This window comes from Phasianus colchicus, chromosome 2 (genome assembly GCF_987193195.1).
Source record: "Phasianus colchicus chromosome 2, bPhaCol1.hap1.1, whole genome shotgun sequence".
Taxonomy (NCBI): domain Eukaryota; kingdom Metazoa; phylum Chordata; class Aves; order Galliformes; family Phasianidae; genus Phasianus; species Phasianus colchicus.
This window is the reverse complement of record NC_143437.1, coordinates 67,864,319-67,891,339: the sequence shown is the minus strand read 5'-3', so window position 1 is coordinate 67,891,339 and position 27,021 is coordinate 67,864,319. Positions and strand designations below refer to the sequence as shown.

Genomic DNA, 27,021 nt, shown 5'->3' with positions numbered 1-27,021 from the left:
TGCAGGTGGGCAGACTTGACTGAAGTACGGGCTAATGATGCGTGTGTTTGGCACTGAAATGAAGTACTGAGAACTTCAAATACCAAAGAATTTCATGGAAGAAAAAAGTGGTAGTTTATGTTCGCATTTGTGTAGGAAAAGTACTGTGAAGTCTGTTTTACAGAGCTACTAATCCAGGAAATCTGGGTCTGACCGTGCCCCTGGGTGGCCAAGTGCAGGGCACTGCTGCAGGTGACCTCAACCAGGAACAGGTCCCTCTTCCACCTCCCCTGATAAAGTGAATCCCAGTGCTTTGTCACCAGCAGAAGATCACAGCTCAGCTGGAGGGGAAGCCAGGCAGGCTCTGTGCTCAGACCCAGACTGCACAGGACCGTGCCCAGCTGGGCTTTGAAACCTTGAAAGAGCGGAGAGCAGCTTCTCTAGGCAAGCTGCATTGCTGCTTTCATAAGGGGAAGTTTCTCCTGGTACGAGCCTGGAACATCGCTTCTCTCCTTTTTTGGCCTCTCCTCTGGCTGTGGCCCACTGAGGAACCTCCTGGCCTTCTTGGAGACCCTCACTTGGGTGTCAGCAGGTGCTGCTCGACCAAGGTTGCCTCTCCCTGAGCCGCAGCAGCCCCATTTCACAGCCTCTCCTCCCAGGGTAAGTGCTCCAAGCCCCCAGCACCTTGAGGCCTTGAAGGCACTCCAGTTTGTCTGCTTCTACTTCATGCTGAGGGGGCCCGGAACTGGTGTTGAGATGGGGTCCGGTGAATAGTGAGGAAAAGGGAAGAGGTCTTTCGTCAAGGTGCCAGTTACTCAGGCTCCCAGATAGCTTGCTTGCTCTGCAGTGCCAAACCAAAGCAGCAGTGCTTTACAGGAGTTCAGATTCAGTTGCTACACCTGAAAAAATGGGAGGATGTTTTTGCTGTGTAACGTTGTTACCAAGTTCTGTGCTTAAAATGTGAGTGGAATCTCCTAACTGGAAAGCTTCTGAAATGATAGGTTTGTGGTTTGTAACTCTCATTATGAAATACTGTTTTTTGCTTTCTGATCAGGGAACCAGTCCTACTGTTGACGACAGGTTGGGCTTGTGCTTGAGCACATGGATGTACATGTTTATGTTAACATCATTAATTGCACTTGGTCATCTTCAGAGTACAGGCTGCTCTGTTTGTGTAGCTTTCTGCCATCCTCATTTCTTCTTAAAAATGGAAGGAGCAAAGCCCAAAATACTCAATGCATTTTTTTTCCATATTGAAGATTACGGTAGCATTTCTGAACTGAGACATTGTTTGAAGTGTTTTGTTTTTATTACATGAATGGTAGACTGTAACTTATGATTGGAAAAATACTATGTGGACCAAATAGGAGATTTCTAACGGTGATGATTTTGAAAAATCGAGGTGCTTAGCAGATATGAGGGAGATACAGTCTGGCACATACCTGGCATGAAAGTTGCCTGTTTGAAGACACTTATTTAAATGATGCTTCAACTTAATATCTGATGAGCTTGCAATTTTTATGGTTTTTTTTTTAGGTAGCCAATATTTCTCTTTGCTGTTAGGTTACTTATCTTGAGGAGCAGTAGCCAACATGTTATAGAATGTCTTAACATTAATAAAAATGCAAGCAAACAGCTCAGCTCCTTTAAACTTGAGGCCACAAGAGTGAATTCTATGCCTTGATACAGTTTGTATTACACTACTTATGTTCTTGAGTGTCTCTGGATGAACTCCCCTGGTCTCTTTTTCCAGCAAAAACTCCTAGAGTCTCTTTGCCAGAGGCAATAGTTACAAACTGGAGCCTCTAAACAGCAGAAGCATGCTGGAAGAGAAGAATGGGAAAGAATGACAGTTGCCACCGTACCTTAGAAAACTTCACTGTTCAAAGAAACCAAATTTTAGTTTGTCCCTTGAAAGTCATGAAGTTCCCAAACATCGGACAGACTACAGAGCTGACAAGTTTTGGACATCAAATGATCTCCACCCAAGGGCAGCTTTAAAAATGAGGGCGATGACTTTGGTTTGAACTTCGAAGGAGGAAGCTGAGTACTGGAGGACAAAGAAGATTGTCTGTCTTTGGGGTGTGATTGTTTAGTGTGGTGATTTTGGAGCCTTTGGTATTTGTTGGTCAAGACCAGACTTGTTATTTCAGTCCAGCTATAAACTGGCTAATGCATAAATCACAATAGTTAGGTTCTTGCCCAAAACGTGTCAGCATCAAAACATTTTTGCAGCTTATTACTTCCTAAGTTTCAAGAAGCACAGGTAATTCTCAGCATTGGTATTGAGACTGCTTGGACTGCTACCGTCAGCAATGGCCCCTCTTACTTTTGCTGTGTTCCTTTCTCCTGCTTAAATTGAACTCAGCTCATCTTCATCAACATACTAATTATGAAGGCAAAGAAAACTCTGTGACTGTTATTCTACAATGATTTGGCAGGGATGCAAACATGAATTAGGATCAGTAAGAACCAAAAAAAAAGCCCAACAAAACAATACCAAAGAGAAACTTAGTATTAGGCTACATCTAAGGTTAGTCAGACTGCAGAATAATTAGATGTTATCTCAGAGAGGAACACACACACTCAGGAGATGGGTGAGGAGAAGTGTTGCAAGCGGAGAAAGTGGTACTGGGACCATTTCCTTTCAGCTGCTCTTCTTTGATTTCTGTGTTAGAAGAACTGAGGTTTAATCGTGCTTTGCAGCCCGTGTGCAGCTTTGTTTTGTGAAATAATAAATGTTTCATCCTATTAAAAACAGAGCTCGTAGTATCACAGAATATTAGTAGCTTGACTGATTGACAAGAACAAAATGCCAGAAAGTGTCATGCAGTCAACTGCATTGAATAGTAAAATAGGAACTGTTTATTCAGTGTGCTTTGGGTGTGTGTGTACTTTATACTTGTATAGTTGAAAGAAAGATTGAGTTGTTCACCTGTGTTTTTTTCCAAGATTGAATGTGGATGTCTAGAAGGGTTGTTGGTTGCATTTAATTTGTTGAAGATGGAAATGAGAAAGGGTAATTAGTTTTGCAGTATAATTCTTGGTAGCCTATAATGCAAGTCTAATGCCTTAGGAATACAGATTTATTAGTTTTGATTTATACAGGAAAGAAGTTCTGTTAAACTATCAAGATTAAAAAAATGCAGAAAATTTTTGCTCAAAATTTTACCTACGGTGTGACCTGATGAAGGTATCATTCTTTATTAAACATAGCAGGGGGTTTGAAACTAGATTATCGTTATGGTCCTTTTCAACTCAGGCCATTCTGTGATCGTATGATTCTATGAAACATGCATGTAGATAGGTACTAAGACAAGAGGCGTGTCATGCTGAAACATTCACATATTTTGTTGGCGTTCATAAGAAATGAAAAATACTGTCCTGTTCTTATAATAAAAATCTAATGACAGTTTGAAAAATCAGTAGCAGTAAGGCTGTCAGTGCACTTCTGGGCAGCGAGGTTAGGTGGCAGTGAAAAGTGGTATCTGGCAGAGATACCACCACTGAGATCTGGCTGGATCTCAGCGCTGACCTCTGCTTCAGTAGAGTCGTTCACTTTCTTTTTTTCATTTGTTCTCCCTTAAATATAGAAAAACTGATCTTAAAAAATGAAATGAGTCAATGTATCCACGTCATTCACAAATCAAAGAATTTTCCTTAGTTTGTGAGTGCTTCTATGTTTGCTGCATATTTATTTTGGAGGGATGATGTACCCCACTTTGTTCAGAAGAACCTGACCCACAGTAGTGCTGAGTACCACTGAGGCAATATAAGCTCTGTCCTGAAGGGTTAAATATCTACTAAAATGAAGACTGCTCTGAAAAAACAGATTCTAGTCTTTTTGAATCAGGTGCCAGACGTGACACTTTTGGTTTTAGTGTGTCAGATTCACACTTTGTAATGGTGATGAATTTAAAGGTGCTTTGAGGAACTGTGGAGAGAGAAAACACCATTTTGAAAAACACCTAGATTAAAAAAAAAATCAGATAGAATGCAGATGCATCCAGTTGGCGTTTAATAATGCATGGAGTGCTAAAACCATTACTAAATATTGAATGAACACCTATTCAGTGAACATCATCTGTCTAAATGCGGAAAAACAGTTTTCATGCTCTGCTTTTAATGTTGCTGTATCATTTTCTCCCTTCCTCTTTGTTATATTCCCTTGTTCCTGCAACTGTCTGTCCCATCTCTCCCTTCCTCTTGGGATTTGTACCAAGCAATTCAGCCTTCTTTCTCTGTGGCTTCCTGCCTGCATTGAGCATGCAGAAGAATTATTTATTGTGCCTGAAATGGCCTCAGGACATAGGCAGGACAACATCTGTAGATAGAAGCAGTATCTGTAGATAAACTGCTATAATCAGAAAAATTAGATGAGCTTATTTTGGCACAGAGGACATGAAGAAAGTGATTATTTTGTTCCCTTATCATCCTTTCTTTGCTGAGGTTATGGAAATAACATATTAGACAAACCAGTGAGATGCTGTAAGTCTTTTCACGTGCTGGTAAACAATGCCTTTGGATCAGTTTATTTAGAATGAGAGAAAACCTGTTTGAAAGGCCTGTAATTGTCTTAAGATGACATTTTGTATCATTTTTGGTAATACTAAATACCACAGGAGAGCTAAATTATTATGTTATTGAAACGGTGAATATAATTAGTTGGAGTTACTTCATGTACAAATACAAGATGGCATCCTTATCCTCTAATTTCAGCTATCTAAGTCTGAACTAGTTGCTGTCTTTATAATCAAGGAGGACAAATAGGCACGTCTGGTGTGCAATTCATCTCACCCTAGGGCAAGCGTCTAAAGCAGGCTAACTGAATTGCAACTTAGAAGGGCCAGTTTTAACTCATTGACTTTAAAATGCACCTGAAGGTCACCTGAAGCTCCAGCAACTGAAATTGGACAGTAGAGTGCACTCTGTGTTACCTGGCAAGAAGGAGTACACAAACTGATACCTTCATGCAGGATGTTATAGCACAAAGTCCCAAACTTCAAAATCTGTGTCCTCATCTTTTGCATGCAATCATGCAAAATCAAGGAACCTTCTTTGCTTGTAAGCAATCTCCTGCTGAAGATGCTTTTTTTCCACAGAATTTCTGTGTTTTCAGTTGATTGTAGTTAAGAGTTTTCAAGTTTCTTTAAGGAACTGTGGTTGATCCCTGCTTGCACTGTATTTCCTAGGCAAAGCTTGGCAAGCAGTGGGATAGTCATGAGAACAAACCTTTCACAGATGGCTGTGGAGAGAGAACAGGGGAAGCAGGAGAGAGGGGAGAGGAAACTCCTTGACCTAGGATTTGATTTACAGAATTATAGCCAAAATGGCAATGTTTAGGAACAGTTATGTCTGTTGGAAATGGAATCTTCTAGTGGGAAGGATGGGAAACTATTAAGAATAGGCAGCTCTTGCATTTTAAAATGAAAACATGAGGAGCTGTTCTATGCTCAGATCTTCCCATGCAAGGGAAAATCCCTTCTCTGTAGCTTTCAAAACAAACATTAAAAAAAAATTAATGGCTTGCCTACATATTATGTTATCAGATAACAGTGTATCTTTGTACATACTATTCCTATATTAGTCACTTCTTACACCTTGCAGACTTTCTGTTGTACAGTTTTCCTTCTCACGCCTGTTTGTTCATGCAGCCACATACTGTGAGCTAACTCAGTCTGTTATCAAATATTTCATCACTCAGTGCTCCTCAAAACAAGAGGAAAAGGCAGGCAAAGGCTGATTGATATAAGGGATTGTTCTTTTCCCATGGTGTCTTCTGGAAAAATAAATAAATAAATAAAATCATTGCATTTAATTTAAAGAACTGATTTAAAGAAAATCAGTTATCACCTCATCCAAATCCTTCATTCCCAAGTCTGCAGAATTTCTGTCATTTTTCATTAGCCTGACTCCAGAACTGTATTTGGAAATTCTGAAATGAAAATGAAATATGTTAGTTTGATAAAAGAGAACCTTTGGGTAAGTTAATCCTTTAGTCATCTAGGATGTCTGTTTAAAGGAGTGTCTGAATTGTCAACATTTGCAAAACACATGTGCTTGATGAATTTCCCAATCCCATGTTTCAAATAGACCCCGACACCAGAAGCAAACTGGTATTTTGATAAAATACTCTGTTTTTCCTTGATAGCTATTCCTTACATTAATTACAGTGCTCCTTCTACTGTCAGAGTAACTCCATAAGTACCTTGAAGAACTGAAGGCAGACCGAGGGGCCATAATGCATCCTAAAACTGACTTCCTATAGTTGCTGTTTCATTGTGGTAAGCCACTGTTAGATTGTCTGGTGCTGCTTTTGAGAGAAGGCTGTGCATGAGGAATGTCCACAAGGATCTGTGTCCCAGCTCACAGATCAGTATCAGGCTGTAATTAGCCAAGCAGAAGAAGTTTAAGCTGCATGGCCTGGTGGAAACCATCATTCTCCTTTTGTCTTTTGCGCTGTGGCCAGGAGCAGGTGCCACAACACAGGCGCTCAGGCCCATGCAAAGTCTCAGATGACTTCTAATTAACACTGAGGAGAGAGAACGTCTAGCGGAAGCATTTGTGTTACTTGTGAGAAGTGCTGCTTTTTGGGAAGTGAGGGGTTGCATGTTTTCTCCTGGCAGGAAACTAGCAGAACACTCTCCTCTTTTTATGATAAATACAAAAAAGATTGATTTAAGTTTGAAGAAACCTCTGTAGCTCATCTTGCCCAGCTCTTATAAGAGCAGAGTCAACTTAGAAGTCAGCTTGTGCTCTGAAGTTGAGTGGGATTGCTCAGGGCGTTGTTTAACCAGGGTCTGATATCTTCAGGGACTGAAACCCCACAACTTACTCATGAAGGCTGTGAAATTTTTTCCTGAATTCTAATCAAAATTTCTGTTCCTCATGTCCATCCCCTCTTTGTCTGTCCCTGTCCACCAACAAGGTGAGGTTGGCTCCCATTTGGTTGCCAGTCTCTGCTCTTCCGGTTGCTCTTTGAGCCACATGCCCCAGTACCTGAACATCTTCCTGATCCTATACTCGCTGCATTTTGTCAACACTTTTCTAGTACTGCAGATATGTAGGTAAGCCTGCACTGGGCATGCTGCTGATGTCTGATGGCAGAGTGATGTGTAAAGAATGGGCTTGCAAATACTGGCCACTGACAAGTACAAGAGAATACTGAGTCACTGTAAACCTGTGGATTTTGTGGGGAGTGTGTCTAGTTTCTTAGTCTTTGACTCCCAGAAGAGCTTACTGATCTGCTTATTTGTCTGTTTTGGTTTCTGTCATCAATTCCTTGAAACTGTCAGCTGGGATTCTTCCATAGTGGATGTTCCACCGAGTCAAGGGGCACTCTGTGATGAGCAACGCTGACATTTCTCCTACCATTAGCTGAGAACCTTGTGCTGTTCACAAATCATTTACATAGTAACCTGTAATTCTTCTGACAATACATAGAATTTTGGAACAATATAAGCATATTGGGCATAAACTGAAAGTATATGGTTACTAACAGAGAAGAATCCTTACCAATGTGGTGCAGTCTTTTTCTCTAAGGAGTGCGTTTTAATGATTCATTCATTATTATTGATTGCAGATAAAATACAAATAATTTATACTGCACAGTGTAGGGGGACACCTACAGATACCTGCTGAAACACACCTGTTGTGCTCTGCTGAACATCCTCTGGCTTCCTCTAGCTATCTGCAAAAGCTGAAGCAAACGGGAGAGAAAGTAGAAATGGAAATGAAACCTATCTACCAATGCTGCACTTCTTTCTGTTTGAAGAATACTCCTGTGCTTGATGAAGAGAATTTGTTGTTTGTTTTGTTTGTTTGTTTTTTTCTACATATGTTTGACAGTAGCAGTGTAGATTCTTCAGAGGAACTGCAGAAAAAACTTCCTTCTGCTACGTTCGTGTGAGATGGTATTCTTACCTGTAGCTTGTAGGTTGCAGGAGGTGTGTGTGTGGTCTTCCTAGGTAGAAGTGACCTAGGAGTACACAGCTGTGGGTCTGTGCTCGTGTTATACAACCTGCCAAGAAGCAGGTTATTGACTGATCGGTTGGCTGCTTGCTTGTTTTTCCCAACCCTGAGACCCCAAGGACAAGTATGCGGACACAGCACTGTGCTAAGTGACAAGTCTTACAGACCAGACCTGCTTTTCAACTGGCTCTATCGAACCTGGATGCACTGAAGACACATCTGTCTGACCCCACCTCACAGACATATTCTGAGTTAACCTCCTGTGATTCTTGTGATTTGAGTCTGGATTCCTTAAGTTATTCAGTGGGAGGAAACCTTGTCTGACTTCAGTTTAGATAATGAGAATTTTTTTCTCACAGCTTTTGTCTGTGTCGTTAGTTTAGTGACTGATCTCTCCCAGGCTTGTGCTATGTGTTTATCAAATGCCTAGAATAATGGAGTCTCATTTTGACCAGCTTCTGTATGCAAATAATGAGTAACAGCAGGAAAGACCAAAAAACAGTTGGCACCTTTCAAAAGCTCTGAAGGAATACATATCATCTGAAATTTCAGAATGGAATGTGTTGGGCTTTATAGTCCTTGTGTAATTTAAAGGGTGTGTTTGAGGTGAAGAGATAATAAAGAGGCTGAGAGGCAGCCCATGGAAGTTTCACGGGGTGTATGGATGTCAGTCGTGCAAATGGTAAGTCTGTAGGTGTGAAGTTGTCTGCCTGGTTCCGATGAATAGCTCGATACCTGTTTCTGTCACATGCACTGGAAACACAATGGTTGGAAGTTCAGGGAAGCTCTCACCACCTGCATTTGGGATCAGACTTGTTGGTGTTTTCAGGAAAATGCTTGTCTCTAGTAGGTGCTAATAAATGCACATCACAGAGGTTGCTTGCCACTCTGTTCCTGTTGGTAGTACTGTTAGTCACAGAGTCTGCCTGGCTGTTGGCACTGTCTCACGCCGTGTATCTGTGTCTTGGAGCAACTACTAATTGAACTAACCAGGTCTTTAGTATGATCTAGATGATATCTTCTTTATTTGGGACAAATAGAAATCTTTGTAAAACTCTTGAGTGATTTATATATATATATATAAATGGTATTTTTATATGAGATGGAAGTATGAGTAAGTCAAATGCTGTGGGAGACATTTCATATTTTCACTATAATACACTAAGGGATGGAAAAAATGGATAGAAATAAGACAGAACTCTCTGCTGGCTTGTTACAGTTAATATATTGAAAAAAAAAAAAAAAGATCTGAAGTGTAAATGCATTCTTTCTACCAGGATAGCTGGCATCTCATCTTGACTCTCGAGAAGTGTTTGTTGGTGCAAGCATGTGTTTGAATCATAGAATCACAGAATCATAGAATCATAGAATCACTCAGGTTGGAAAAGACCTTAAAGATTATCGGGTCCAACCACAGTCAAAGCACAGCTTAGAAAATGTCTAACTTTTATAAACCAAAGTTGAAAAAAGGAGTATTGTCCTAAGCAACTTTTATGTGTGCGCCAGTATACGAGGACTGTCCAGTAAATCAGAAAAAAAAAAAATTGAAAATGAGCATGCAGTTCCTGAAGTAACTTTTTGGTGGAAATAAATTTATTCAGATGACTGCCTTTACTGTTATGCAAGAAGTCCCTTTTTTTTTTTTTTTTTTCTGTAAATATTTCATACAGTGTGATAGTAAGACATCCAGCTTGGAAACATGAACAACAAGTGACCTCGATTGTAAGAGTTTATTAGTTTGTGAAACGGTGCAGTAATTCAGCCTGGTGTATTTTTAGAAGTCGGCTGCATCCTAAAGGTATCTTGTTAAAACTGGACGTCTGTCTTTTCTTCCCACTTCGTCACACCGTTCCCGGAAGCCGTGCGTGAGCCCGCCTGGAGCCGGCACCGAGGAATGTCCCGCTGGCTGCTAAACCTGTGGGGCAGCATAGAGGGAGCAGGAACAGCCCCACGCGGGTACCCACGCGCTGGTGGCACATTGCTTGGTGTGACTGCTGGGGAGGAACTGAGCAGGAAGTGTCTGGCAAAACTTGGCAGCTTTAAATTCTCAAATTCCTTCTCTCAGTGAGCTCGAGCAAATTCAAATATTTAACATAACAGTATTTGTATGACACTGACATCAGTGTTTTGTGATGGGTGTTTGTGTTTGAGTATTCTGGAGACTTCCTTTTAGAAATATGAAACACAGTGAGTTCATGAGAGGTTCTTTTTACTGTTGGAGAAGATCCTCAGTTACCTCACTGCCAGTTCCCTCTTTTCTTTGACTAACTTGCTACCCTCTACAGTGTTGTGTTGTTGATTTTTTTGTAAAGAAAAATGAACCTCTGTATACCTGTTTGGACGTGTCTCATCTTTTCTCAGTTAGATCACAGAATCACAGAATCACAGAATCACAGAATGACCTGGGTTGGAGGGGACCTCAAGGATCATGTAGTTCCAACCCCCCTGCCTAGCAGGGCCACCAAACATACACCTTTACTAGATCAGGTTGCCCAGATCAGAGTTACCTACCAGCTTCTGGCAGATTTCCATGGTGCAATTGTGTTAAACAGTTTTCCCCCTCATGTTGTTGTCTACAGAAGCAGTGCCTTCCTTGCACTCATCTTCAAGCGAGTCCTTTATGCTCTTGAGGATTCCACATTTTGATAATCCACAGGTCTGTGGTTCCTAAGAATCATCAAGGTCCTGAAATTCTCTGTTGCCATTGCTCCTTATTACAGTCCATGGAATTCCTTTTCTTCCAGTGTTGGACTGAGTGTGCTTTTCCAGTTGAACCTGAACCCCCCCCCCCCCCCCCCCCCCGTCTTTACCCTGGGATCTCTGCCAAAGCAACAATATGTTAACATGTATTTGTTCCTTCCCACACTTAGAAGTATCAGCTCTGGCTTTGCTCCATAAAAATTGCAGAGTTGTTTGTATCGAAGATCTTTTTTTTTTTTTTTTTTTTTTTTTTCCAGTTGTACCTGTCTGTAACTAAGACAGACAGATCTCTTTCATCAGGAATGCTGCATCATTTTTACCAACACGCAATTCCATCTTTTCTTTTTCTGGACAGAATATTTCCCAGGCTGATCTGTTTCTCTCAGAATTTTGGAAGATATTTTTGTCTACTTTCAGGGTGCTCACCAATTTGCACTCTATATTGCAGCATAGATGTGTAGTGTAGATTTACTGAATATAAATCAGTAATATAGACATTAATTTTTTATACATTGTACCAATTCAATTATTAATTTTGTATTCTGTCTACCGTGTAATACTTGCATTCATTTTAATGTATACATTTTGCTTTAATGACTGCGTTTTCTTACTGGCAGGATGTCCATTACACTTGAAGATAGTTATAAATAAATTTAGCTTCTGATTACAAATGAGATGTCATCTAATGAAGCAGGTGTCACCAGCCACGTGTTGGCAATAGCAAGCCGTGGTGCCTGCTTTTTGACTTTGAAAAGCAGCCAGGGTGTGATTCTCCAAGGGTAGATGGTGTTGTTTGCTGCTTTTATGGGGCAAGGGAATATTGCATCTAGTGGCTGAGTCAGTCCTACCTTTTAAAAGAGTTTTGAACCCAAGTGGCTTATAGGAAGACCACATTTTCTTAAGAATAAGAAATGTAATAAAATATCAAAAAGCCTGCACATCTTCAATGCAGTGGTTACATCCCAAGGCCAGGCTGGACCAGGTTCTGAGCACCCTGATCTAGCTGTGCATGTCCCTATTCACTGCAGTGGAGCTGGACTAGATGAAAGGTCTCCTCCAACTCTGAGGATTCTATGACTCTATGAATCACATTTTCCATATTTCCAAGGCAGTACAATATTCAGCTGTATGTTGAGCTCTCTGTGGGTATACTCATGTCTCTCTCATTAATCTGTGGCATTTTTGGTAGCTTTAGTGTATTCCTTTGCTTTAAAAATCCATTCACTTTATATGATGGTCTGAATGCCAATTAAAGAAAACAAAAATCCCACACCAAATGATTTCTTAACACAAAAATATTTTATAATATAAAGAGCATGAGGGAAAAGAGATATGAAATGAAGGATATTAGCTGACATGAATTTTAATACTGAGTAGATATTGTAATGCAGGCAGGCTTATTTAATTTAGCAGTTATTGTCTTCTCTGGGTTGCCCTTTGTTGCCTTTCTGGTCCTCTGAATTTTAGTCATGAACGTGGAAACTTTTGTTTTCTGTGCTTTAGGGTCTCGTTGTTAAAGGAGATGCCAGAAATTGATCTAAAAGAGAGAAATCAGGGCCACGAATGGTTCCTTTGGAAGAAAGCTTGGCAGAACTTCTTCCTTCTCTGCATGTGTATTCTAAATTGACTGGCTTGCCTTTCAGCAATAGTCATTTGTTTTCAGGGGTAGATGTATGTGTTGGACTGAATGTGCTTTTCCCATTGAAGCTGAAACCCCCCAGTCTTTACTCTGGGCTTAAACAAAGGGACATCCTAGTCTGATGGTATCTGCAGATATACATAGATTTGCTGCTACCACTCATGCATGCTTCATATGAGAGGAATAAAGGTTTCCATGTGTTTCAGTTACTTCTCAGCCTTGATGCAAGCTTCTTGTTGTCAGAGAGCTTCTAACTTCAGTTTTCAATAACTTTTATCAGCCTGGGTCCATTGGTTTATGTTCCTTGCAAGGGATTTCACATAGCTGAAGAAGGACACACAAACAATGTAGGTAGTGATCAGGGCATCTAACATAGTGAGCACCTCCCAGAACTTTAACTGAATATTTTCCAATGGTGCTCATGCAGCTTCTGGTGTTGGTGACCTGCTTCCAAAGTACCTGGTGAGGAAGAGGTGCTGTGGCGCTGCGAGTGCCCTCTGCTTGTCTCAATCACCAACAAATGACAATAAGGAAACAGTTCAGACACTGACTCTGACTGTGGCATTTTGTTATGTGATCCTTGTTACCTGTACGAGTGCTGGAACAACCTGGGGTGCGTGGTGTATTTGACCAAGAACCCAAGTTACTTCAAGGCATCTGAGCAGTGGGGAGCACTGACTAATGATCCGAGAATTTGAAACTGCTTTTGCTGAGAACATTCAGTTTCCATGCTGTCCCTGCTGCCTTTAACACAGAGGCCATCACTGTGGCGGAAGGGTGTTCCCCATTTCTATGACTCCTCACCATTTGTGAGAATCTAGAAGCATGTGATAGGTAGCAATTCTGCTTCTCATCCTGTTTCCCTAAGCTTTTATAATTAGCCATGACACCTTGTATCTGACGTAGTTCAAGTAGATCTTGTAAATCAAATCAGATCATTCCTGTTAGTAATGGAAAAACAGGCTCAGAAGAGCCTCCCGAATGGGAATCTACCTTCTGAGTTCCTTCAGGAAGGTTGGAGGGCTCGAGCACCTCTCCTATGAGGAGAGCTGAGTGTGCTGCAGTTTTTTAGCCTGGAGAAGGCTCTGGAGAGACCTCATTGCAGCTTTTCAGTACTTTGAGGTACTTTTCCCACGGGAAAGATGGGGAGAGACTCTTTATCAAGGAGTATAGTAACAGGACAAAGGGTGATAGTTTAAACTAAAAAAGGGTAGGTTTGGATTAGGTAAAAGGAAGAAATTCTTTACTCACAGGGTGGCGAGGCACTAGAACAGGTTGCCCAGAGAAGCTGTGGATGGTCCATGCTTGAAGTGTTCAAGGCCAGGTTGGATGGACCCTGGGCATCCTGATCTGGCAGAAGATGCCCCTTGTCTGTGGCAGGGGTTGGAACGGTTGCAACCAGATGGTCTTCCAACCCAAACCATTCTATGACTTTATGGAGATTAGAGTTTCATTTCTGGACAGGTGCTGTAGTCCCCTTCATAACTTTCGGTTTTCAAATCTAGCTGTAAATATTCTCTATCTTTACCAAAGTGAGTGGTTCCTGGAAGGAAAAGATTATTTCTGGTGTAGCGTAGGGATGCAGGACATCTGTGGTATTGAGAATGGCCCAGTGAAGGTCCCTTCAGGCCTGTATCTCCCAGGAGCAGTCCTGGGACAAGAAGGTGTAATTCAATGATAGACAGGTGTTAGAGATCTTGTTCCCACTTCATCCTCTCATGATGAAGTGGTTCTCTGGATGAGTGCCCTGCAAATGAGAAGATTTCAGGGAGCTGATGTTTAAGACAGCTGCAACACGCCACCACATCAAAGAGCCAGCCAGTGTTGGTTGGAAGTTCAGCAAACAGCCTTGGGAACAAATGACCTCTGAATAATGCGTCACATTCACCAAGGCTTCCAGAGCCCCAGAAGTAGTGCCTCCAGCATGCTCAAAATCTGTATGTATCTTCTTTAAGAGTTACAAAGGACAGTTTTGCAGTTTTGCATTCATAAAACACTATATGGTTTCTCAGGGCATCCAGATTTGATAATGTATTCAGCAAAACAATCATTTAAGTCTCTCTGCTACTTCCCACCTCTGAGTTGACTGTTTATTTCCTGGTAATTACTCATGTGCATACCTATGGACTATCACAAATAGAGGAAAGGAATTTTTTTAGCGTTTGTTACTTAGCTCTCCTGAAGACATGTTGTCCATGGACACCTTTTACAGCCACTCTTTCTACAGGTAAAGCAACCTGAGCTTGCGTACTTGTGATGAAACTGAAATTTGGGGCATGCTCTGCCCTTTATGATATTGGTGCAAAGAACACTAAGCTACACTTGGAGAACATCAAGTACACAGGTACTGCTACAAAAAGCTCATCAGAGCTGAATAGTTATGGTGCATACACTTAAACTGGACCACGTTTATGGCCAGTACTGATTTAAATCAGGTAGTTTCTTTTTTTTTGCTATGTAGAAAAGTCACTGAGAATTGAATGAAAAGAACATTATTTCATTAAGTGAAAGAAACAGTGAAACAAGATGGGACAGTGAATTCCAACTGGATCAATGCAAGTATGTGCACAGTAGCCAAAAAAATAATACACATTTCACAAACAGGTCTGTGAATACATTAACTCACCTGAGGACGGATCATTGTGAAGGGATCCTAATCATACTTCCATGAGAGTGATTTCAGTCTGTGTCGGGTTGTCTCTCGCCAGTAATGAAGCATCCGTCAGCTGCTCACTCACTTACTCCTACAGCAGGTTATAGGAGAGAATAGGAAGAGCAATAGAGAGAAAAAAAACTCATTCAAAATAAAGGTGGTTTAATCAGCAAAGGCAAAGGAAAAAAAAACATTCATCAAGTAATGCACAATCAATTACCCATCAACGTCCACCAGCGGACAGGTGCCCAACCAGTTTCTGAGCAAAGGTTACTTTGGAACAACTTCTCCCCACCACACATACACACAGTTTTTATTGCTGAGCATGACATTCCATGGCACGGATTGTCCCTTTGGTGAGCTTCCAACCTCTTGCCCACCCCAGCCTGCTCACTGACTCGGTCAGACCAAGGACATTCTTAGGTACTTATCCGTAGTTGGTGACGTTTGTCCTCTTCTCTATTTATTATATTAGTTTGTAGATTGTCTTAACTAAAGGTATGACTGGGATGAAAGGATGGTGGGAATACCAGTAATTAGATGTACGGTAAGATTTATGCACGTGTGTAGCTCAGAAGACTGAGAAAAATAGAATAGATGTTACCTGAAGATCAGAAAGGTCTCTGTGAAATAACTCCAGTTACCAAAGAAACACAGGATTTTTAATGAAGGAAGTGCACAATTATTTATGGATTTGTTTTTTGTTTTTTGTTTTTAAGGAAGAATATATGATATTGTCTTTTGAGAGCTCTGGAAATGAACAGTCTGGGGTGCACATGATGTCAAATGCTGTATAGTTTTAGAAAAGTCCTGAATAATTTTTACAAATTAAAACATTTCTAGTTAGTAAACTTACAATAAGTAAAAATAAATCCTAAATTCAGAGCTTAATAAGATTGCATAGTAAAGACAGGAAAGACTACTTTTTGCCTGGTATTTCCTCTTCTGCATAATTATCTAGTGGAGATGTTTCTTCTCTTTATTTACAAAATAAATTTACACTTTGTAATGCTTTAATGTAATGCAGTTTTACTCACTTAGTATTTCACTTCCATTGTATTTTTCTTGTCTTATTTTCCTTTGTTCCTTGTAGAGCCTATAATGCTTGGTTGTTTTTAATTTTAATTTTTATTTTTTTTTAAGATTTAGTATGCCCTTACATGTTTGTAATTGTTAATGCATGTAAACATGAATACAAATCCAGGTCCAAACAAAATATTGTACCTATCTTATCATAACGTGACATCCCCTGCCATCCTGCATCGTTATGTAGCTAGTAATGGAGCTGTACAATCAACACATCTGTTACCATGGAGGTTACTAGAAATGGATGACTGTCAACATTGCCTTGTTGATCTTGATTCGAAAGACTGGAGAAGCACACGTGTTCTGTGTAACTTGGATTAATCCCAGGAGCTTGCTCACATCCTGTCAATTGGCTTTGATGTTCACACCTGCAGTTACCTGGTGTTAATGCCACAATCTTCCCTGTCAAATGCTGGGTCGTGGTGGTGATAAATCTGATAAAGCAGCTGCTATTCTGAAAGCATTAAGATAATTGCAGATGTTTCAGCATCATTATGTCACCTCCCTTCCCAATTACTGGATATACCTACTTTCTGGGACGGGACCTCCCGCAGTGAGATTCTCAGCATAGCTGCAGTGCAAATGATGATAGATTTTACTTCTTATACCCTCTGATTTTTTTTTTTTTTTTTTTTTTTTTTTTTTGTCTTAAATACAGGATTACGCTGCACTGACTAATATTTGGGTCGGAATTTTTATATGGTGCCTACACAGCACATATGCAATAGAGTAACAAATTGCAAAAGATTGAACAACTACAGGAAATATCCTCCAGGAGTAAGAAATACATTGTTTGAAGAGACTTCTATTTACTGTTGAAAAAGTCCTCAGCCTCTTTTATTATTCCTCTCTTAAAGTATGTTTTTCAGCTCTTATACATTCCAAAGTGTTTTACTACTTCTTCTCTGATTTCTGTATGTCTCATATGCCTGGAACAGTGTCTTTATTTTCATCTGCTCAGTAATCTTCTTGTCTCCCTAAGTCCCTTTACCAATGTGCTTATTTTGGTTAGCTTTCCACCCTTTCTTTTATGCCGTTCCACTGTCCTTTAATCTTGACCAAATTACAATTTAATAATGCAGGTGAGGGTTGGGGAGGAGGGGTGGTTGCAGTTTCAAAAGTTAGCTGGAAAGCAAAACCATTCTGTCATATTGCATCTTCTGTTGTTGTGGTCTATGGTTCAGTCTGGTCAGGCTTTGCAGGGCATTTGTTTGTGCCCATGTACTTGTGTACAGAGTGAGGCACAGATCTACTGCTGTGCATGCTTTATGAAAGAGAGGTGGACTGAAACTTCTCCTTAATGAGACCTGTGTGGCTTCCATGAGATACAAGCAGAGGCTTTTAAGAGAAGTGGTTTTCTAAGTGTCTACTAAGGTTTCTACAGCAAAACTATTCTTTGAGCCAGCTCTTGAATATTTGTCTAGTAAAGCCTTAAAAAAGAATGATTGAGGACAGAGAATTAAGCTAACAACAACACAAGTAACATAATCAGTTTGTTTTGCCCCTTTTCTTCCTGCATTTATCTGTCAGTTGAGGTCTGCCATCTTTTCTTCTCTATCACTGACACTAACTGCTTCTATTGATTTATATTACGCCAGTTAACACATACAAGTATTTGACTACATCTTGGCTATACCTTTTATTTTAGGATTCAGACATTGCACTTTGAAATAGTATGTGACTGCTGATGAAACATCAGTACTGGGAGGATAAGAATGATTTGGGATAATGCTTTGATTATATGGTCCTATGTGAATCAATTTTTCAATGAAGGAGTTAGTTTCATAGTGAGATAAGCATGTCAAATGAACATTGCTAGTTCTTGATTTTTGTGCTGAAATCCGTAGCATTTGATTAGTGTTGCCCCTGTTTTCATTAGCTTGTGACACATCTTTAAGGGAGAGGATATTAGATTTGCTTGTGCAAGTGACTTTGTACAACTGGACCTTACTCCAGGGACCATTCCTTGGGAATGGTAGGATCTTCCAGGTCCATCCACTGCTGTTTTGAAGGCCCTAAAAATGTCATTGCACGTGTTTATTAGTGAGACTGTGTTACAAAAATGATGTTGAACTAGCTTTAATTAGTGAAACCAACACCTCAAAGTGCTCTTCTTTCTCTAGCTGCTGTTTTATTCCCATTAATTAATGGAAGCATTAATAGAAAATGATATGTTTTGTTTGTTTCTTTTATGAGAAAGATTTGTAATTAACAGTTTTACAGTGCTGGCTTTTGATGGAAGTAGAATACAGATCAGGTCTTTTAGTAAAGTCATTTGTTTATGATACTCCAACAAAACCATGTCATTTTATATTTACATCTATAATTTAGCAATATACAGCATTTGAATTAGTAAAGCAAACTCTTTATCCAGAGAATAAACTTCAATATTTAGCAATTGTTTCTCACCCTCAGCTGCCTCCTCTTGCTGATGCTTGTTTTCTTTGAAGTGAGTGTAATCTCATATGAAGATAGAAATAAATACAGTTCTGCGTAATTGACAATGAATATCTCTTGGCAGAGATTTCGAGGTCTGTATCTTTGCAAGGAGAAAATTTGCAGCTTGAAAGGTCTGCTGCCAGGTTAAGTGTGTTTTCATACATACAGTTATTGTACGCAGAAGCCTGGAGCAGGCTTTCAGAGCGCTCGAAGGTCTGAGTTTGGAGGCTGAGTCCAAAGACTGTGAAACTGTCATTTGTTTCACTGTGTACTTAATATGACAAAAACTTGAGTGCTTGCTTTCTTTTCTCTCATATATCTCTCATATAGTAACCACGCTGATTACTTTACTTGTTTACCATTCTCTTTTGGGCATGGATTACTTAGGGTTTTACAAAGAAATCTCTGTCTCCTTCAGTTGTGTCTTTTGTGAAAGGAGGTTTTTTTTTACCTTACGTTTCGAAAGATCATCAGGATATATAAAACCCAGTAATAAAAAAGTTTTTCCCCAAATCCCAAGGATTCGTGTGTGGGAGTTAGTAATTTCTTTATCCCTCATGAAGAAGTTGACCCAGCTGTGTCACAAATGACAAGATTATTGTTAAACCTTGTTAAACTGGTTCTAGACCTTAGAGGGTTGAAAGTAGGCAAATATAGAAATTAAAATAGAAGGTTTTAGCAGGTAACTACAGAGCTGATGGCAGATGACTCTATAGTAAGCTGTTGTAAATAGGACATCCTAAGTGACATAATCAGTCTTTGAACTGGCTCCAGGATGACTTGTAATTCATGTATAAAGTCCAAGACTCATAATACATTTGTTCCAAGTGATGCTTTAGGATAAAGTTTAATGTGTGAACTATTTTAAAATTCAAATGTGACTGAAATCATTGTACAATTATTTGATGTTATTTGAGATGTTTACTTAATTATTCTTTGTAGCCCACTCTCATTTAGTCATCTCGTGCAGTGTAAGACCTGGATCCAAACTGAGCCACCTAGGCTTGATGGTATAAAACCTTTTTCTTCCAAAGGAACATCCAAAACACTGTCATGCGATGCTTTTGTTTGTTTGTTTGTTTTTAAATGGATACTTAATCTTGTCAAGACTCCAAACATGAGGAGTTCATACACTGAAAGTATGTAAAGCATCAGAATCACTGAGATAGTATGCAGGCTCGAACAGTGCAGTTTGTCACTTAGCACCATGCCAAATAATTTATTTAATGGTGACAGAAATGTGACACTGAGACAGAAAAATTACTTCCTTCAGCAAATACCATAGAAGTTACTGCTGCTGGTACAGATCAGGCTGGGTAGGCACGTTAAGATTATGTGACAGTATAGCCACAGGCTAGTAAGAGCAAGTTCACCCCCTTAAGTTTTTCTTCTTCATTCAGCTTCAAGCATTACAGTAGTAGTGTTATAATTTTATAGATGATATCTTTAGTTAAAGATAAGCAAGACTATATCTAAATTTGGTTGTCATATGGAGAAAGAGCTTTCATTACTAAAAGACTTGACTGAATTAGAATAGTAGGTGTGGCTGACAGTTATTGATAAAGGTGGACAAATCAAACTGGTTTTCACTTAGTAGTGCATTTGTGTTCAGATTGCCATCTCTGTTCTCACTCTCTGTTTGGTAAATCTAAGAGGCAAGATACACGTTGTTCTTTTATAAGGTGTAGCTACAGATCAGTGCAAGAAATAGAAATAAAAAGCTTTCCTTGACTTCCTCAAAGTTAAAAACTTAGATTCTTTTGTAGGATTTATCTCATGATATTGTGGTCTCATTATAAGAGCATGCTATTGCCATTCATTACAAGGAGTCTCTGCAAGCTTTCCTTTGTTCAGGACCACTTGGCAGGATCCATCCCAGCCATTTAACATAATTAACTTGAAGGTGTTTCCTGCTCTGGAAGTATTTAAGCACCCTGATATGAATGAGCACTGGTGATGGAGAATGACCTGTCCATAACCAATAGTTGAAGACGCTGTAGTTTAGCTACCTTAGAGAGAACTGGTGAAGAGCAAAGTAGAAGCAGCAGTAAGTGTACTGAATTGTACGAAATGCTCATCATTTTAAATAACAACGTTTCATACAGTGTTAATGGGGCAGACAGTGTCCTTGTTAAAAAAATATATATATATATTCTCTATAGTGCGTCTGCACCTCCTTTCCCAGGATCTGCTTGTCCTCATTTCTCATTTTCCTCTCTCTTCCATTCTTTCCATCCTGTCTTTTACCTTTCCTCCTTGCCTGCAACGTGACTTTGTATAGTTGTGGAAAAGAGGAGGTAAAAAAGGGAGTGATAAGTGGATTTGAAGAGAAGCAAAAACACATATGGAACTTGTCATTCTTCAGAAGATGAAGAAAAGTAGATTCTGAAGCCAAAGCCTGTGATCCCTGACTCTGTAATGTTAAGATGCCAGCAGGCTGCCTTGCACTGAGCTCGAATAATGAAGTCTTGCTTCTCCATGCTGTGTAAGTTAGGCAATAAGACTTCAAAGAAACACTTCATATTGTAGATCTGTATGATGTTCAAGCTGGCAGAATGGCTGTTTTGTGTGGAGGTATGAAAAGACCACATCCACATCTGTGTATTTATTTTGATGTGTAGCTTTAAGAATTTAAAATCTGTATTCATTGCTCTTGAAAATATAGGAATGAAGGAACATGGTGGTAATTTGTAGGGCTACAGGATGTACTGTGCAATCGATAGCATCTCATTTTGGTGCTGTGCTAGAGTTTGTAACAAAACTGCTTTTCGTGCTTCATCTGTGAGCATGTGTACATTACTTGCAGATTGTTTTTTACCTTCTTCACTGTTCTCTTGTTCATAGGCTTAGCAATTTCTAAGATTTCCCCTAACTATTTTCTCTGTTGGATTTGTGATTTATAAAGCCATAGGAAGTATGAAAATAGACTTTAAAAAGCTGGATCTTAAACTGTGTCTGTGTTAAAGTATTTTTAAATTGTTGTCATACATATAACTAAGCACACGTGCAACTAGAAGACTGCTCAAAGATGTGAGAGTCATAGACCTGGCCTGTTGAACATGTCTGTAAATTGATTGAGTATTGTCATTCTATTACCTTAAATCACAATTCAGATTTCACTCAGTTGTTAACATAGAAATATGCAGAGAATTTGAATGAGTATAATCAGTGGTTTCTTAAACCAAAATTGTAAAATGTTAGAATTTATATTAAAATCTCTGCAGGTGCATGTTTTTAGGCAAATGAGAAAATGCAGATTAGCATCGTATGCAATGAAGTTATCATTACTTGAAACCTGAAATTATGGTCCATTATCTAGTTTGGAAACAGCAAACGAAACATCTCATCTTACATGAGATGACTTATCTAAGTATAACTTAATACTTGCATATTACTTCTTACTGAATATATCATTTCAACTCAACTTTCCACTCCTGATATCAAAGAACAGTTGGTCAACCACTGTAATAAATTGTTCTTCCTTTCTACTTAAAGATCAGTAAAATTTTAATGACCACTTTTCAGAACAAAATTTCCAAGTCTGTGGTGGTACTTCTGTTTACAGTGCCACTTCAATATATATATATATATATTTCTATAGTATGTAGGAAATGTTTTCTAGGTTTCCTAGATGTTTAGATTGTTAATATTCAGAAACGACATAATAAATTTCTATAAGAAGGCAATTTGTAATCACAAATCCCCATTGAATGTACACCGCTCTGTTATTTTCTCAGCAAAAGGTGGCTCAGTGCTTTGCTGCCAAAAGCCTGAGTTTCAATTAGGCTTAGCATAATTGATGAGAGTGTACAAGAGCTGGTACAATACTAGTTGGTTGCCTTCCTTTGTTCTAGGCAGTGGGCTAATTTAGCTCATGAAATCAGCTCATTTTGGGGGAGTTCCTTTGCTGTAACTGCAGGGTGTGGTTTATGAAGAATTTGATGAACAGATAAATTGGCGAGTTTATGCAGCACCAGCCAAACTTCCTGCATGCACCTTGCTCATCTGTCCTGCTCCTCGCTCTTCTTTAAGAGGCAGCTCAGGGGATCCAGTAGAGCAGGAGAGATGGGAGCTGAAGCTGAAGCACCGGGCTGCTCTATGGGGGGTCATCCTCTGGGATCTCCTGCTGAAATGGATTTTGCTGGAAGTTGCAGTCCTCAGCCACAGCTCGGCACTGTGGTCACTGCTGTGTGACAGGACATAGCTCTGCCACAAGGCCAAGTCTTAAGGTATATTTACCTGGGTTGTCCCTCCTTACTTCTCCTGTACCCATCCTGTGCAGGCTTTCCTGCATCAGGCCCATGGGAACTTGAGAGGCCTGCTCTGGTGTCTCATCCCTGCTTCATCCCTTCTTGAGGCCTGAAATTTTTCTTCTAAGAGTCAAAGTCTTTCCTATTTGCTGCTGGAGTGGCACTGTGTTTAGAAATAAGTCAGACTTTTTTGAAGTAGAGATTTAGTCTAAGGTACTTGAGCACTTGAGCACACAACAAACTTTAAAGAGGAAAGAGCACAAGCTTTGCTATTTGTTTTCCAGCTATCACTTTGAACCAAGTGCTAATACATAAAAGAGCAGGTTGAAAGCACAAGTCTGTGTTCAGAAGTACTTTTATGTCCCTGAAATCGTACAAACCTTTCACTCGATGTAGTTACAGAAGACAGCAAACTTATGTGGGAATGTGATATTTCTGCTCATCGAGTCAGGGTGAGTCAACGTGAACAAAGAAGAGCATCATGTGTTTAAAGAAATGAATGATGCTGGCTTTCCATCTCCTCAGTCTAACAGCTTCATCTGGTTCTTTGAACTTCTTACTGTATAAAATGAGATACTACCTTTGTTAGGCAAGTGTGTGTGATGATTATTGTTTATACAATGCTTTAAAGCTAGACCAGAATATAAATATCAAGATTAGTTTTACACTCAGTAAGATATTCTCAGGCAGCATGGCTCCAAATTGTCTATGGGGCTGAGGATGTTAGTAGTGCATATTTGTTCCTTGCCCACCAATTTGACTTTGGTTGGAGTCTCTGAATGCTACTACAATGTCAGACATAGAATCACAGCATGGCTTGGGTTAAAAGGGGCCTAAAAGATCATCTATTTCCAACCCCCAGTCATAAACATGATTTATATTTTATCGTTACACAGCAAGAAAAGATCGTTAAATACTTTCTGTGTCACATCTGTCAATTAAATGTCAGACATTCTCAAAAGCTCCCAATATTTACACATTCTCAAGCAATCATATTGATAAAATAACCAAGGGATTATTTTGTAGTTTCATATTCCCAGAAGTGGCAAGTAAAAAGTTGAAACGGAAAATATTGAAAATATTGGTAATATTTTACACAGTCAATTTTTAGTAATAAATTTTAGGTATCTTGCAAACATGGCTGCATATGCAGAGCTGCAGTAGTGTCAAAACTTGGCTGAGGAATGAATGGAGTGGTCATCACAGGTCGTGGGTTTGCTGGGGCACATCTAACATATATGCAGAGGTGCCACCCAGTGGCCAGATGGCAGTGATAAGTTTTTCTGACTGAAAAAAGTGAAAGGAGGGCATCTTACAATAATATTTCAAATAATATTTCAAATAATTTGTTTGGTCTCTTTTTTTTACATTTTGTGGACAGCACATAAACAAAAGAGGTTCCAATTTCTTTAAAAGGAGTAGCTGACAGTTTGCTAAATTGTCACCAAATTTTAGAATAAAGAAGAGCTTCAGTTAATTCAAATAATCTAAATAATCAAATGAAAAAATGCTCTGTTCTTGAAACTTCATTTTAGAAATTGTGTCAGTATGCTCAAGTGATTTTGTAGCAAACCAAGGTGTTATCTCTGTTGTTTTTGTTAGACTCTGGTTTTTTTTTCCCATGCAAACAAGAGTAGAAGTACAATCTGAAAATGGTGATTGTGGTAGGTGTAAACTGAAATTTATGATGCTTTGCCTCATCGCAATATTCATACAGAACAATAATCTTATAGGAGATGTAAAAAAAAGGAAAAAGTAGAATTGTTGTAAGAGATTTATGATACAGCACAATGCAAAATGAAACTTAATGCATTGATTATATTCCTTCACTGAGATTATCAGAAGACAAAGGAGTGAAACAGTGATGAACATCTGGTACAGCTCTACACTGCTATTCATGAAGATTTTAACTAGCTGTATAATAACTGGTGTGGCTAAAAACAATATTTACTATGTTTTCAGATTACCTGAAAGACAACCTTGAAGCTCTTCTCAATCTAAAGTGTCTGCACTGGATTTCCAGTCAATAGAGATGACGAAGAAGATAGAGAACTTTAAACACAGTGAATTGCTGCAATAATTTCTGGAACAGTTGCATTTTTTTTATCCTGTAAAATAGAAAAAGATCATTTAGAATAAGAAATGAGCAGCTGCTTGGATTCACTATATTAGAGATTTGGCTACAGAGCAACACTGCGCATCTGTATTAGGACTCAGGAAAACATGTTTTGAAGGACTAATGAGTTTAGTATTTCCAATTGAATGCTGTTTGCAGCACAAGAAAGCCAGAAGCTTGAAATCATTTCATCTCATGAGGAGTTGCTCAGAGCTTCAGCAAACTGCTAAATGCAAACAAATATATTTAATAACCTGAAATTAATATATTGTACTGGGAAAGCAGTCGGGTTGAAAAAACAAATACACATAGGCCTGGCAGTAGACAACAAGTATGACAAGTTTGTGGTGTTGCAGTGGCTCAGAAAAAGTTCTGTGTGGTCTTTGTGTGTGCAAATGTATCGTGGAACAAAGCAAAGAGGCAGCAGACCTACTCTTTGGGATTTTGTTATGGCTGGAAGCAGGAGATTGTGTCCAACTCCAGACACGTCTTTGTCGGAGACATGTTGTCAGAAGGAAACAGAGGAGAGCACAGGAATTCCTATACAAAAGGGAAGATTATGCTAAATAATGACTGATTGAGAGATGTAGCTGAAGCCTGCAAATATTTAAATTGTGTGAATTCACCAAACAAAGCAATAAATTATTTAGGCTGACATTAAGGCAGAATGGAGTAACTATAACAAAGGGAATTTTTAGGTGAGGTACTAACCCTGTTATTATTAAGATCTATGACAAGACAATTCTATGTAGCCCAGTAGGAATACATCTGCTGTGACAAGATGTGACCTAAGATGACTGAAAGAAACAATCTCTACGATCAATGAAGGTGGAGGCAGAAATGTTTAAACTTGATTCGCCTGTGTATCTGAGATCTGGCCATTAGATGGCAGGGTTCAGGTACCGGAGTGTGGGTGCCTGCTCTTCTCCAGTCAGTGTCACACCTCAGGAGAATCTCAGGGCCACTAATCCATCCTAGTGGCTAGAAGAGGTTGGAGATGCTCAGTTTTCCCCAAAAACCACACTCATGCAGCCCGTAGGTCACACAGCAAAAGTCACACAACTGCTGTCTACTTCTCGTGTCCTGTCAGGATGTGTGTGTGTGCTCCAGCTTTTTTCCACGTGCAGCTCTGTGTGGATGGAAGAGGTGCTAAGTTACCCAAGTGTAACAAACCATTTTGTATAAGATCTGAAGTCAGCTGGAGTCTGAACAAATGTATTAGGAGGGGAAGAGAAAAACTATAACCAGGGATACAATAATGGGAATGTTGAGGCAGTGGGAAGAGCTTGCTACAGACTGTTGAGGAAGTCCACGTACTGGTTTTGCGGAAAAGATGACATGAGGAATAAGAAGCAGTAACTTTGTATGAAAAAAACCCCTTCAGTCCAGAGCACATGCTGTTTGTAATGCTCAAAATATATTAAAACTGTAGGTAGAACACCTCAAATAAAAAAACAAACAAACAAACAAAAAAATCCAACTTGTTTAAAACAGTCAGCACTGCTAAAGGATCTGCCTCAGGGAGTGATCCTTATGTATGCATCCACACCTCTCCAGATTACACGCCTCTGGAGTGAACTGGCTGTGTTGTGCTGCATAACACTTGACCTGGGTCTGATGTCCCTGTGGCTCTACCACCATAATTATATTTTTGTGGCTTCAGTTCAAAGCATCTGAGGTAATGCAAGGGCTGCTTTGCTGCCTGCGAGACTGGTGTTCTTATAGCATTATGCCAAAGGTATGATGCCTCCTGTGGGGTGTGGTGTGGGCACACAAGGGGTGTCTGAGGGCAGGAGGATAGCTGGGGTGGTGTAGGGCAGGAGGAGACAAAGCTGCCATAGCCCCATCCCTGCTCTTCCACCCCTTGGGCAATCCATCCTCAGAGCTGCTCCTGAGCTCCTCCTTAGAAGGAAGCCTTTGGTTTGCTCCAGAGAGCTCAGGCACAGAGTGATTCATGTGAACTATGTTTGACAAGAGGACCAGAACCAGGGAGTGAACCAGGGTGATAAATTACTTAACATCATAGGTGGACCCATTGTAGTTGAGAGAACCTTGGCAGTGGGCAAGCAGAGGGAAAGACCATTACTGCCTTTAGAACCTTTCTGTGTTGTGGAGTAACTCTTCAGCACAGGCACTTTGCTGATTGCATGGGTATTTGCTTGTTCCAGAGAAAAATTTAAGGGCTGAT

The 27,021-nt window shown here is 39.7% G+C and overlaps 1 protein-coding gene and 1 long non-coding RNA gene across 2 annotated transcripts in view; one reads left to right on the top strand and one right to left on the bottom strand.

The window, feature by feature from the left end:
• The window catches only part of CRYBG1 (crystallin beta-gamma domain containing 1), a 94,757-nt gene that overhangs the window by 662 nt on the left and 67,074 nt on the right, over window positions 1-27,021 (top strand). The gene's annotated exons all lie outside the window — the stretch shown is intronic.
• LOC149919091 (uncharacterized) lies at window positions 13,461-24,819 on the bottom strand. The gene is made up of 4 exons (XR_016464426.1): window positions 24,685-24,819; window positions 23,098-23,276; window positions 14,916-15,033; window positions 13,461-14,036 (listed from the first exon to the last, which is right to left on the bottom strand). It is a non-coding gene; the product is annotated as an uncharacterized LOC149919091 (long non-coding RNA).